The sequence below is a fragment of the Centroberyx affinis genome, unplaced genomic scaffold (assembly GCF_046629955.1).
Source record: "Centroberyx affinis isolate AG114_WGS23_722 - 3 ecotype Tasmania unplaced genomic scaffold, CSIRO-AGI_Caff_v1 ptg001873l_1, whole genome shotgun sequence".
Taxonomy (NCBI): domain Eukaryota; kingdom Metazoa; phylum Chordata; class Actinopteri; order Beryciformes; family Berycidae; genus Centroberyx; species Centroberyx affinis.
The window spans coordinates 265326-279094 of record NW_027280247.1 but is presented as its reverse complement, the minus strand read 5'-3'; positions in this window follow the sequence as shown (position 1 = coordinate 279094).

Genomic DNA, 13769 nt, shown 5'->3' with positions numbered 1-13769 from the left:
GACATTTCCCAATACAAGGGGAAATAACATGCTTATCTTATTGTCACTTTATTTGCTAAGTAATATTGGAGGAGAGTTATGAGTGGTCTCATAATAATACAACCATATATAACAAGGAAATCTTAATTTAAGAACTACTCTACTTTCAGTGGAGACATGGGTTTCTGCCACACTACAAGCTCGGCTCTTAAAAACAAAATCCCCCCTCAAAAACAAAATTGTCTCGCCAACTTGGTTTTCAATCCTCAGTGTGAATGAAGTTCATGTGAGAGGACCTCTCTCTCTCTCTGCTCTGGTTTGTCATATTTTAGCAGCAACAGCAGGTGGTCCGCCCTCCGTCTCCACAGATCACAGGTGCTGGAACTCTGCTCTGCTCTCATTATCAACCCAAATTCAATTATGTAATCAGGGGCCTCGGCTCCTATGAAGTTGAATGGAATTGATCTTGATAAGGAGCAGAGACCCGTGAAATCTGCAGGGTCTGTGACCCACAGACCAAATAATAAGAAATACTGAGAAGATAGATGAGGCTGCCATGATGAGAGGCCTGCTGTGTGTGTGTGTGTGTGTGTGTGTGTGTGTGGAGTCCAAATCTTGGTATCTGTTTGAGTTTTTTATGACATGTTTTTTTTATAAGACATGTTTATGTGGATTCTATCTGTCTGTGTGTGTGTGTGTGTGTGTGTGTGTGTGTATGTGTGTGTGTGTGTGTGTGTGTGTGTGTGTATGTGTGTGTGTGTGTGTGTGTGTGTGTGTGCATTTGTCTGAGTGACATCAACCCCTATGGGTATACACCTGTCTGTTTACCAGCTCTGTCACACACACACACACACACACACACACACACACAGCTCTTCTGTTAACAGATTCTCCCATGCCAGCCAAAGCAGCATACTTGTCCAAAGCACTGTACTTTCATGTCAATTTGCCATTTCACAAGGGGCGGACAAGAAACAACTCACTGCACCATTCAATATCTCTCCTTGGCACTGGATGAAAAGTTTCTGTAGCAAAAACTTCTGCAAATGGATGGGATGATCTACTTCACCTATATTAAAAACATGTTGATAACTTTATATTTAGCCATGGGCCCCTGTGTAAAAAAATACATCAATAGATAAATAAATAAAAAATGTTCTTTGCCTTCTTATCCTTGATTCCATTGTCCAGTGACAACACGCGTAAAAACAAACAAAAAAAGCCATAAAAACACTTAAAAACGTATCTGTGACATTCAAACATCATTATATAAATGATATAGAAATGTTATATGTTTAATATTGATATATCTCAGGAAAATTATGAATGTCAATGCTTTTCACATCAATATTTACAGTAATAAGGCATCCATTTGGTCATGACACGTGTGTAAAAACCTTTTATAAATTATGCTTCTTTGAATGTGGATTGGCATTCAGATGGGTTAAGGACATACTGGGAGGTCATCAACATGCTTTCATTTACAGGCTGTTCACACTGCAAGCAACTTGGTTGATGGGTCCCTCTGTTCTATTCAACCATGGCCAACTATGTAGTAGTGTCATGCAGCTAAAAGGTTTTGAACAGTGAAATCATGCATTTGTTTGCTGCTCTGGTATTGCCTTTCATAACGTTCCACTGTTTTAATGAGTTGCTGGCAAGTGCTAATTAGGTAATAAACAGATAAAAACATGAATTCAGTGCTTACCGTTGACCCCAACGATGGATGCAGCCTTTCTGCGAGCATTGTTTTTGAGGGAATTACTACAAAGTCAAATTGGCCGACATATCATCCAAAAAAAGAGCTTTTGAATAGGAATAGAACATGACTGTGCTTTGCACCGTTGACCTGGTCTGAGCAAATGGGCAGCGCAAGTGCAAAGCCTGGTAATCCTTGATCATAAGTGACAAAACCCATGCTGCGCCTCTCCACCCACTTCGGCGCAGTTAAGTTCACAGTGAGGCACCAAAATGCCAAACAGGTGCAGGTGAGAAAAAAACCTGTGTGCACCTAACGAAAATGGCACTTCACTGGTGCAAAGCCTTGCCATGCGTCACGCACCATCACAAAAATAGAGCTCTTTCTGTTACCGAAAGGACAAAAATCACTATAGCATTCATAGGACTGATGTGTGGAGAAAAAAGTTCTGTACCACATCAGGGGTAATTTATGGACAACCAATCTATTATAACAATCAATATTCCTTTTTCTATATTTCTAATTCTGTAGCAGTGAAAGTATTGACCTGTTTGCCTGATTGATTTTATTTACAGAGACAATATATGATTGGTTACAATTCGCTGTCGCTTAAAAGTATTTTTTTGCCTATGGATTTTCTGTGTGTGTGTGTGTGTGTGACAGAGAGAGAGAGAGAGAGAGAGAGAGAGAGAGAGAGAGTGAAGGGAACAGGGGATGATGAAGTGTGCGTGTCTGTGTGTGTGTGTTTGTAATTTATGTATGTGTATTAAGCTCTGAAGTTTGTTATATAGGTGTTCAATTTTAAATTGCGGTGACACTAGTGACGCTAGTAGATACAAATATATTGATATTTGAGTTAACAACAGTTAATGGGTTAATAGGTAGGCTATGAATCTTTACATTTCACATTATCCTTTAAAATGAGGGCTGGGCCTCAAAATGTGCCTTCACATCACTTGCACTTGCTCAGGTAGCAAATATTGTGATCAAATTAGAACACTGGGAATTTTCATTAGGGTGTTGACAACCTTGGTGAACCACTCTTGAGTGTATTGGAAAATTCTGTGACTGAGCCTGGCTAGGCTATTTTTCAAGGGAGCCGTTTACACACGCAGATGTCAGATGCATATTGTCCAACGCATAAACACATGAACTCCAGCCAGGCGTTGCAGGTACTGGTTCTCTGGAACAGCGGCAGAAATCCAGCTTCATAGTATAGCGTATGTACAGTATAAGTGTAAGTAAAACTTTATATGGCACTTTTTTAAACACAGTTAGAAAGTGCTTCACAGAGACAGAAAAAAAAACAAACAAACATGCAAGCAGATGATAAATACATGTGGACATTAATAAATATATTCAAACATGCAGAGCACACATAAAATAACAACACAGCCTAACTATTACAAGGCCAGCTTATAAAAGTGCATTTTTAGGCGCTGCATAAAACAATCAACAGTCTCAGCTGATCTGATGGTTAAGGGGAGACGGTATATGTGTATATGTGTGTGCGTGCATGACTGTGTGTGTGTGAGTGTGTGTGTGTGTGTGTGTGTGAGCATGTGTGGTAACCACTGAATGTAAATAATCACTGAAGGAGCCTGTGTCATTTGTTCAGATTTTATTTGGATTGTCTATGTTCCCATGACAACTGGTGAAGGGGATTAGTAAGTACTCTATGTCTGGTCTTACAGGTCAAGGATATCTCTCTCTCTCTCTCTCTCTCTCTCTCTCTCTCTCTCTCGCGTGCGCTGTCTCTCTGTCTCTCTCTCTCACACACACACACACAAATACAGTGTTTTTTTCTGTCTCTTGCCCCCTCGCCCTTGGTTTAAAATGCAAAGCAGCAGGAGATTAAAAGTCACAGCACTGGCTGTCCGTCTCAGGCTGCCATCACCAGCGCTTGAAAACACATTTTGTGCAGTCAGTCTGGAGTCAATAAGGTTGCTGGAGAGATAAGGCAATAGGCAGACAGAGGAAGAGAGGGTGAAAATAAAGAGAGAGAGAGAGAGAGAGAGAGAGAGAGAGAGAGAGAGAGAGAGAGAAAGAAAGAGAGAGCAGATGGGTCATTGCACAGCAGCTTCAACAAACTAACACCCCTGAAAAAGCCAGTTTTGCTCTATCTCTGTCTTCTCTTTCTCCCTCTCTCTCCCCTCCATCTCTCTTCCCGTCACCCTCCTATCTCTGAGGAGATAAAATGGGACCGGAAATGCTCAGTGGATGGACGGCAGCGGGGAAGTCTGAAGAGCATTAAAGCTGGCCACTCTCAAATGTTAACTATCTGCTAAGCAGGAAGATAGAGAGGCAAAGAGTCACATTTGAAGTGACACGCACGCGCGCACACATTCTCAAACTCTAAAGGTCACACTCAAAGAGCAGAAGTTAGATATGTGGAAGAAAAACCTTTCAGTTCCATGGGAGTGACTGACCCCTCCTGGAGAATGAGAAGGAGGGAGGGAGAGAGAGAGAGAGAGAGAGAGAGAGAGAGAAGTAAGAAATGGGAGGAAGGAAGGAGGGCAGGAGATAGAGGATGTTCCTCTTGAGGTCATTATCACCCTTTTTTTACCCTTGCCTTCCTTTTTCCGTCCACTTGCTCTATATCCTGCCCTCTTTCTCTCCCTTCTTATGCCCTTGTCACAGATGGAGAGAGGGTGCAGTGATACAGATGTCCTCTGTGGTTACAGCCAGAGACAGTATTATATATAGAGACAGTGCACTCCATCAGTTTTGAATGGGAAAATCTGTAACGTTAAATATGGCGGCTCCAACAACATAAAACATGTCATCAGCGAAAGTGGACACCTTTGTGTGAATATCATAAAGAAAATCCACCAATCATTCTTTCAGGTTTATGCAACAACAGAATACATTTGAAATAATTGAATAACATGATATTCTCAGATATGTAACCATCAGCTCCCTACTGTGGACTATATGCATGACATGATGTAATGACAAATGTATGGCACTGCCGTAAACCAGATTTGTCTTGAATGTCATAATCTCACAGTTTCATGAAGCAGTGGATGGCGCTTGCGCACAAGCATCAGTAAGTGAAAAAAAGACGTTTTTCTGTGACAACAGTGTCGTTTGAAACACTCCATGTTGTTAACAATTCAGCAGTTTTCAGAAATATGTAATGCAAATGATCGGATGTATGTCAGACTCCCCATTCAAAGAGATAGGAGTCTTTTCTTTTTAGTCATGAACTTACTGCCTGAAAGGGTGTTGTTGTTACAGCAAACTTTTCAGATGCCCACAAAATGGATAATGAATAATCCCATGGAAGGGGGGGGGGGTCATCACATTGTAAAAAATGATACAGCTTACATAAACTACCTTGTGTTTTTATACTGTCTGGGTTCTGCATATAAAATGAGCTGTCTCTCCCATTTCCTTTTTCTAACCCCAAGATTCAAGAATCATTGAGAAGGGTCTTTTTGAGGTGTGCTGTGGATAAAAGCTGTATTTATGTCCAGAAGTCACAAAGAAATGTGCGATTAAAGAAAAAAAGGCGAGAAAAATTATCTGGGTAAAGTTAGCTTCAGTTCACCGCAGTGCAGTAGGGGAGTACTTCAAGCACACACACACACACACTTTAACTGTTTGAAGGTGTTCGTCAAGCATTACAAATCCAATACTGACTTGAAATTTTCTCAGATTCTATGCAACAGTATGTGTTTAAATAGAGGCTAAAGCCTGTGTTGAAAAACCTCCATGTTAGACACTGTGAAATGTAGGAGAGTGTTGCTTTTGAACACAGCTCTGTCTGCTCCATTGATACTGCAGCCGAAAATGTCACTTCCAGGTTTTAGCTTTTATGTTCTGTTTTATGTGCTGCTAGTAAACATAAGTCCTGACAGTGATACTGTGTCAGAAGTAAGTGTAGCACTCTACTTCTTTTTACCCCTCCTTAACTTTGTGAGGGTGTTTGTGCGTGTGGCTGTGTGTGTGTGTGAGTGTGTGTGTGTGCACGCGTGCTAGGGCTGTAGTTTTTTTTTTTTTTTTAATATTAAAATTTGTTACAATTTCCCCCCAAAAGAAAGGATGGCAAATCAGATTCAATATTGTAAATCCTTAGTGGGAAATTCAGTGGTGGTAAACGAGAGCACATTACTGGAGAACATTGCTCAGTGGAACAGTTTTGTTAGTTTCACTATTAAATCAGAACACTGATGGGAAAACAGCTTGTTCCCCAGAGCTGGGAAGCATATTTTGTCAATATGACTTACATAAGCTTGTAACACAATGATTATGCAATTGCTGATTGCAGTTTGATGCTGGACCAACTTGAATGGCAGCAGGTATCGCTCTGTGTGCATCATGTCAACAACAAATGAGCATTATGGTGCGTAATGAAGGTAGGTGGTTCTGTGAAAATACAACACACATTTTGCCATTTTTTTACTGTAATTGACAGCTGAAATTGTCCCTGTGTGCAGAAGGTATTTCATAATCTAGGCCTGGCTAGGCCTGGGTAAGGTCAGCCTGGGTAAGATAAACAGCCATAAATCATAACAAGCAAGGTAATATCCATTTAGACCATTTAGTGAAGGCAATTTTTTGTGGAACTGTCTTACTCGAACAGGAGAGCAAACAACTTTCATGCTGCCGAATGTGACTAGTCCAAATAAACAAACAACTGGGTCAAGTGCATAAACAGGGACTGACAGGGGACTGTGTTCTTTGTATTACTGACAGTGACTACAGCCACTCAATCACATTATAATGTGTATGTTCGAAATAGACTTTCAGATAGTCACAATTTTTTGGCACTTATCATATTGTGCTATATGACAAACCTCACCAATCTGGTACTTCATGCAAGTCAAAACAAATGCAAATGATTTGCTTGAGACCAAGCCACAGCAGTAATCATGGATTGTCAAATGTCAAGATTACATGTGTGTCAATAGGGAAATAACCATTTTCTCTTCAATTCCTGAGAAACTGACTTTGTGGGAGATTTTAAGTTTACCGCAGTAACAAAATGCAACAGTGGAATGCTCCATGCTGCGCCTGTTTGTCCTGCCTTTGTCTTTGTCCCATCCAGACCCCATGCTGATATAAGCCTTATGCTTTACCAAGGCAGCCTGTCGTTTTTTATGACGAAACCAGATGAGATTTAGAGGGGGATCTGAGGAGAGGCGGGAAGAGGGATGGATTTTTCTCCTCTAACACCCTGGTGGAGGAACTACAACGTCCGATTTTCATTTCAGAGGAAAAACTCCTGGGAGTCTGAGTTATGGACATGACAACAAACGCTGGTTTACTGCCCATGATGTGCTCTGTTTGTCCATCTTCCTCCGTCTCTTTATGATGATTCTCTCTCTGCCTGTCTGACTGACGTGTTTGGTCGTGTTTTTGTGGATCTGTATGCCTGTCTGCCTATCTATCAGTCTTATTGCGGATCTGTTTGTCTTTGAGCCTGTCCGTATGTTATTTTGTGTGTCAGTCTTCATGTCTGTCAAAAGTTGAAGGAGTACAAGATAATTATTTTGCCTTTGCCATCGACAAACCACCTTAATAACTGATGGATGTTTGGTTCCCTCAATGTGACATATTGACATGATCTATCCTTCTGCTGTTTTGTACCACCATCCTTTCCTTTTGTTTTCCCTCTATGGAGCTAGTATTGAATGTACCCCTTTGTGCCTCAGAATTGGCTTTACATTCGTGGTGTCATTAAACGCCTCTGTTGGCAGATCATTTGGTTGTTCATTATGGGAAATAGTTTTATGAGCCATCCCCTGGCTGGCGCAATAGTCATGGTACGTAGAGGTTGTGATACATGCAGATAATTATCCGGCAGCAGACATCTCTCAGATGGTCAATAATAATATGACATTAGGCTGATGGAGTGGAGGTATATACTGCGTTATTGCAACCCTAGGGACATACATGAAACCATATACCTCCGTTATGTTTCATGTGGTGGAGGAAAAGGAGGAGGGAGATTGTGTCTTCTGTTGTTTGAGGAGGAGGCTACTATTGTGGCTGTGGGGACGGACATAAAACTATATACCCATGTTATGCATGAAGGGGGAAAACGAGGGAGAGGTGGAAAATAAGGAAGATGAGGAGAATGGGAGGTGCAATGCATTACTAGAGCCCTGGGGACACACATAATACCATATACCTTTGTTAAAGTTCCTATGTTATATAAGGGCAGCAATGTACACCCTAGGGACATGGAGGAAGAACTTGTACTTTCTTTAATATAGCTTGATTATATCTGGTATGTTTGTTGAGAAGGCAATGTACCACTGATCTTGAAGTGGAGTCAGAGGAAGAGTATGAGGAAGAGGAGTAAGAGCGGGGAAATAGGGAGGGGGAGGAATACGATGATGATGAAGAGGAGGATGATCATGAGATAGAAGTGGAAGGGAAGGAGAAGGAGGACAAAGGTTCACTATATGGAGCTTTAGCGAAGGTTCAGTCAGGAAGACTATATTTTGCATGCTTATGCTGTAGTTTCACTTCTCATTCCATACTGCCATTTCACTTCTCTCACGCATGCTCACTCATTATTTCCTTGCTGTCTTTCCCGGGCTGTCAATTGAGATATCAGCTGTTCACATCAGCTGGTCACATCTATCCAATAGCACAGCGACACACCTCTATTGTTAGCCTATCATTTTGCTGCTGTCTTTTTAAATATGTCTCTCTCTCCGCTGTAGTCCATCCATGCTGCTGTTATGCGTACATCTGTCATCGCACAGGTCATATGGCGAATGTTAAATTTGTGTTACTAGTAATTCTCGGTCTGTCATCGCATCTCAGGATGTCAGACTCAGAAACGGAACTGTTCGATGCAGAAATTATCGAATCGGGTTCTACCTCATCGGCTGCTCGGCGCAGTGTACGGATTGCTGCTCGTCAAGGAGAACCAGCTTCAGAAATTCTGGAATTGTTAAGAGCTCAAGGCATTACTCCGGCTCCGGGTCTGGAGCTCTCGCAGCTCCATGACCTGGCTAACGAAGTCGTTTGCGAAACACCAGTCCGGGATGAGCCCCCTGCAACTTCTGGCCCTCCATCAGCTCCTGGTCGCAAACGGTCAAAGAAAACCCACCATCTAGCTCCTCAAGCCAAGCGCAAGAACGTCTCTGCCAGCTCGGCTCATCCCGATCATCCATATGCTGCCCTTGCCGTCACATCTACTCTTCAGTCTCTGGTTAATTCTATCCAGGCAATTGATGCTCGCCTCCAGTCTCTGGAGAACAACCAAGCCTCATCGTCTGCCTCTGCTACGCCTACGGCCTCTCAAATCCCGCAGTTCCGCGCTCCAGCTCCGGCACCTGCACCCGCACCTCAGCCAGTCTTTCCCACCGCAAGTGCCCCAGTCGTGCCTCAGCATTCTCTGGCCTCTGCTGTCTCTGCCCCGATGCTAGGTAGGCCGTATGTTCCTTCAGGAGCTAACATCTCTCCTCGTTTAAGGTCCAAAATCTTGCAGGGGAAAGACATTAACCTCATCAGCCTAATACTCCCATCTCCTGAATGTGAAAACAAACTTTCCTCCGGAGAAAACTTCACAGCTCTGATTAAATCTGCCGATCCCAGACTGACAAGAGATATGTCTATTGGCGAATTTGTAGTCGCTTTTGGTTTATTTCGCGACGTGATATGCTCCGTCTACCCAGAGCGTAGACAAGAACTGGATTCATATTTGGCTCTGATAGGCGACTTAAATTTGAGGTACGGGAGAAATATTTTTTACCAGTACCACAAAGGTTTCTCCAGCAAAGCAGCTCTCTACATCGCTCAATCAAACATTCGCTTGAACTGGTCTGTTCTGGACACTGAACTGTTGGTCATGCTAGTGGGTGGTTCGCAAGCTGTGTCCTGCCTTACTTGTGGCAATATGGGCCATTCAGCTTCTCTCTGCCCTCTAGTTCCTTTTTTCCCCCAAGAGCACGGGGCCATGCCGAAAGCTAATCATGATCCATCTCCCTCTGAGGGGGAAAAAATTGACAGCCGCGGCCGCAAGGTGCATATCTTTAACAAACAGCCCATATGCAATAACTTCAACGAAAATGTGTGCACTTACCCCAATTGCGTTTTCCTTCACATCTGCAGCAACTGCAAAGACGCTCATCCAAGATCAGTGTGCCCACGCAGGTTTCGCCCTCTGCAGAATCGTCGTGGTTCAAAGACTTATTGAAAATCCACCCTTCTACTCCAATAAATGTCCCAGCTCTTGCATCAGAACTGTCTTCTCATCCTGACTGTATATTTGTTGATCATTTGCTCACTGGTCTTTCCCAAGGGTTTCGGGTAGGGGTTGTCTCGTCCCCGGCCTCGTCTTTCGTGTCAAAAAACCTCCAGTCCGCTCTAAAAGAGCCGGTCATAGCGTCTCAGCTTCTTAAAAAGGAGCTCGATAAAGGGTATCTAATTGGGCCATACAACTCTTCGCCATTCCCCGTGTTTCGCACTAGTCCTATAGGAATAGCAACAAGAAAATACTCCGGAAAGAAAAGACTCATATTCGATCTCTCTGCTCCCCACTCCGGGCCTTTTCCTAGCGTTAACAGTCTTATTCCAGCCGAGCCTTTCTCTCTGCATTATTCCACCGTGGACAACGCTATCAAGCTCATAAAGCTAGCTGGTCAGGGCGCGTGGCTTTCCAAAGCCGATATTTCAGATGCCTTCAAAATCGTTCCAATTCATCCTTCGCAGTGGCACCTTTTCGGTTTAAAATGGGAATCCAAACTGTATTTTGCAGTGCGCCTCACGTTTGGCTGTAGAAGCAGTCCTTTCATTTTCAACCAAGTCTCCGAGGCTCTTTGCTGGATTCTTTTAAATAGAGTCCGAGTTCCCTCTCTTCTTCACCTTCTCGACGACTTTCTGCTGGTTGACCCTCCGCACGACAATTCTGGCTCCTCGTTATCCAAATTGAAACACCTGTTCAATCATTTAGGCGTCCCCCTCTCTGTCGAGAAAACTATTGGTCCAGCTACTCGCCTCGAGTTCCTGGGCATTATACTGGACACAGCAGAAATGAAAGCTTCTCTTCCAGCTGAGAAACTCGAGCGCATTAGCGAAATATCGCAGTCTTTTTCTGCATCAAAAGAAGTTACCAAACAGCAAATGCTCTCTCTCCTTGGTCATCTTAATTTCGCGATGCGCGTTGTTCCCCAGGGTCGCTCGTTCATTTCCAGACTGCTGGACTTGGCTTCGTCCGTGCCTAATTTGCATGACAAAATTTCATTGGATGACGGTTGCCGCTCCGATCTGAATTTTTGGTCTCGTCTGCTGGATCAGTGGAATGGCGTAACGTTTTTCTATGATGATTTGGTTCATTCCTCTGATTCGCTGAAGTTTTTCACAGATGCTGCGCCCTCTGTGGGATTTGGAGGGTATTTTCAAGGCCAATGGTTCGCCAGCAAATGGCCCCATTCCTTCCCCAAGCTCGATTCCTCCTCTGCACTGTTTGAAATGTATCCCATTGCAGTAGCGTGTCATGTGTGGGGGAAGTTCTGGCATCGCAAACGCATTGCAGTCCAGTGCGACAACCAAGCAGTCGTAGGCATCATTAATAAAGGCCGTTCATCCAGTCTCGAAATCATGCCATTCATGAGATGCATTACATGGCTATCCGTCACGCAAAATTTCATTATCACAGCCCGTCATGTGCCAGGTCATGCCAATCTCATTGCTGATTCTTTATCCCGTTTTAATTTCCAGGTATTCAGGAGTCTTTGCCCAGAAGCCAGCCCAACGCCCATAGCAGTCCCCCCTCTAGAATCATTGGCCCTCTATTAGATCAGCTTTCCCTGCAGTCATATTTAGAATCTGCCAGGTTTTATATGAGGAAGGGTCTAGCTGCCTCTACCCTAAAATGCTATGATTTTGCTTGGAAAACCTTTGCCTTGTTCTGCATGTCTCTGAATCTACCACTAAAACCTGTTACAATCAGTGCTGTTTGCGCTTTTATTTGTCATTGCATGGATGTGCGTCACTTTAAGCCACAGTACATAAGAGGCCTGGTTGCTGGTATCCAGTTTAATGCTAGATGTTCCGATCCATCTTTTCCCAGCCTATTTTCCAATCCGGCCATTAAACTGTTACTTAAAGGCATTTCAAAAGTTTCCCCTTCTAGCTCTGACAAAAGACTCCCTATTACTCTTTCCATCTTGCATAAAATGCTATCAGTCTTGAGACATGGTTATATTTGTCCCTATGTCGACTCTCTCTTGGATTGTTCTTTTTTACTAGCTTTTTATGGGTTTTTAAGGAGTGGAGAATTTACCACTTCTTCAAATTCATTTGATCCAAGTAAAGATGTTACCTTTTCAGATTTATCGTTTCACCCAGAATTCTTTAGTCTTTTCCTCAAACACTCTAAGGCTGGAGGTTCTTGCGCTGTAATTATTGCTCGCATTGATTCCCAATTTTGTCCTTTTAAATCATGTGTACATTTTTAAAAAACAGGCCTCTCTCTGACCCTTGTACCCCTCTTTTTCTGACCCCAGATAACAATCCCATGTCTAAATCTTGGTTTAGCTATCATTTAGAGCAGATTCTTCTGAGATGTAACGTCCCCCCCAAGCATTATTCAGGTCATTCATTTAGAATAGGTGCTGCAACCTCCGCAGCTGTGCAAGGTCTATCAGCAGCTTCCCTTCAACAACTGGGCCGTTGGTCATCCTCTGCCTATGCCTCCTACGTGCGTCCTGATGCCACTGCAATCATTAAAGCTCAAAGATCTCTAAAGCCTTAACAGCTATGGTAAGCAATTGCATATAACTGGTGGTTGGTGGTTTTGGGTTTCGTCTCGCCATTATTTTGCTGCATTCTCTATTTCCTTATTTTCAGGTCGCTGCTGCTCTTTGGCCAGGTCCAATCGTTGCTGAATCTTCAGGTTTTCATGTCCATTTCTGCCTAAGCCCATCATTTTTATCACAACCTCTAGCCATTGCTGGCTAAGCAAAAAAAAAAAAAAAAAAAAAAAAAAAAAAAAAAGTGTTAGCCGTCCAGGGCATTGCTGTCATTAGCCATTGCTGGCTGCGTTTCATTTTGTCTTACGATTACGATTAAATAAGATATATTGCCTGAGAGATATTGTGCTCGTAGTTGTGTTGTCATAAGTGGTGGGCGATGGTGTCATTATTGCTTAATCTTTACTATTTAAGTCATTCCTGATCACTAGCCATTGCTGGCTAAGCTCAAAAATTGTTAGCCATTCAGGTCACTGCTGACCTCTAGCCATTGCTGGCTAAAGCCCATACATTGCAAGCAGGTCACTGCTGACCTCTAGCCATTGCTGGCTAAAGCCCATACATTGCAAGCAGGTCACTGCTGACCTCTAGCCATTGCTGGCTAAAGCCCATACATTGCGAGCAGGTCACTGCTGACCTCTAGCCATTGCTGGCTAAAGTCCATACATTGCAAGCAGGTCACTGCTGACCTCTAGCCATTGCCGGCTAACTCACTCACTGCTGTCCTAATCATGCTGGGTGTGTTTGTTTCTGTCCATTTATGGTTCACCATTGATTTTAATCACTTGAACTATTGTCATGCTCATTATTATGTTTCATATCTTAGCAGATCATGCCTTCTTTGTATGATTAATTGTGGCCTGTTCCATTCCTGCTTGGTAAGTTATCATTCTTTGGGGGAAAATATTAGGCTGTGTATTTTGGGGCTTGCACCCCTTATTTTTGGGGGATTTATCTTGCTGCTGCTCAGGGCTGGTGCCCCTCGATTTCAAAATCTCCCTGTAGAGTCCAAGCGCCAAAGACTCTTGTTAAGTCCTAATTCTCACCAAATCATCTATTATAATAAACTATCATCTTTACTTCATTCACTCGTCTCTCCTGATTGAAATGGAGCTTTAGCGAAGGTTCAGTCAGGAAGACTATATTTTGCATGCTTATGCTGTAGTTTCACTTCTCATTCCATACTGCCATTTCACTTCTCTCACGCATGCTCACTCATTATTTCCTTGCTGTCTTTCCCGGGCTGTCAATTGAGATATCAGCTGTTCACATCAGCTGGTCACATCTATCCAATAGCACAGCGACACACCTCTATTGTTAGCCTATCATTTTGCTGCTGTCTTTTTAAATATGTCTCTCTCTCCGCTGTAGTC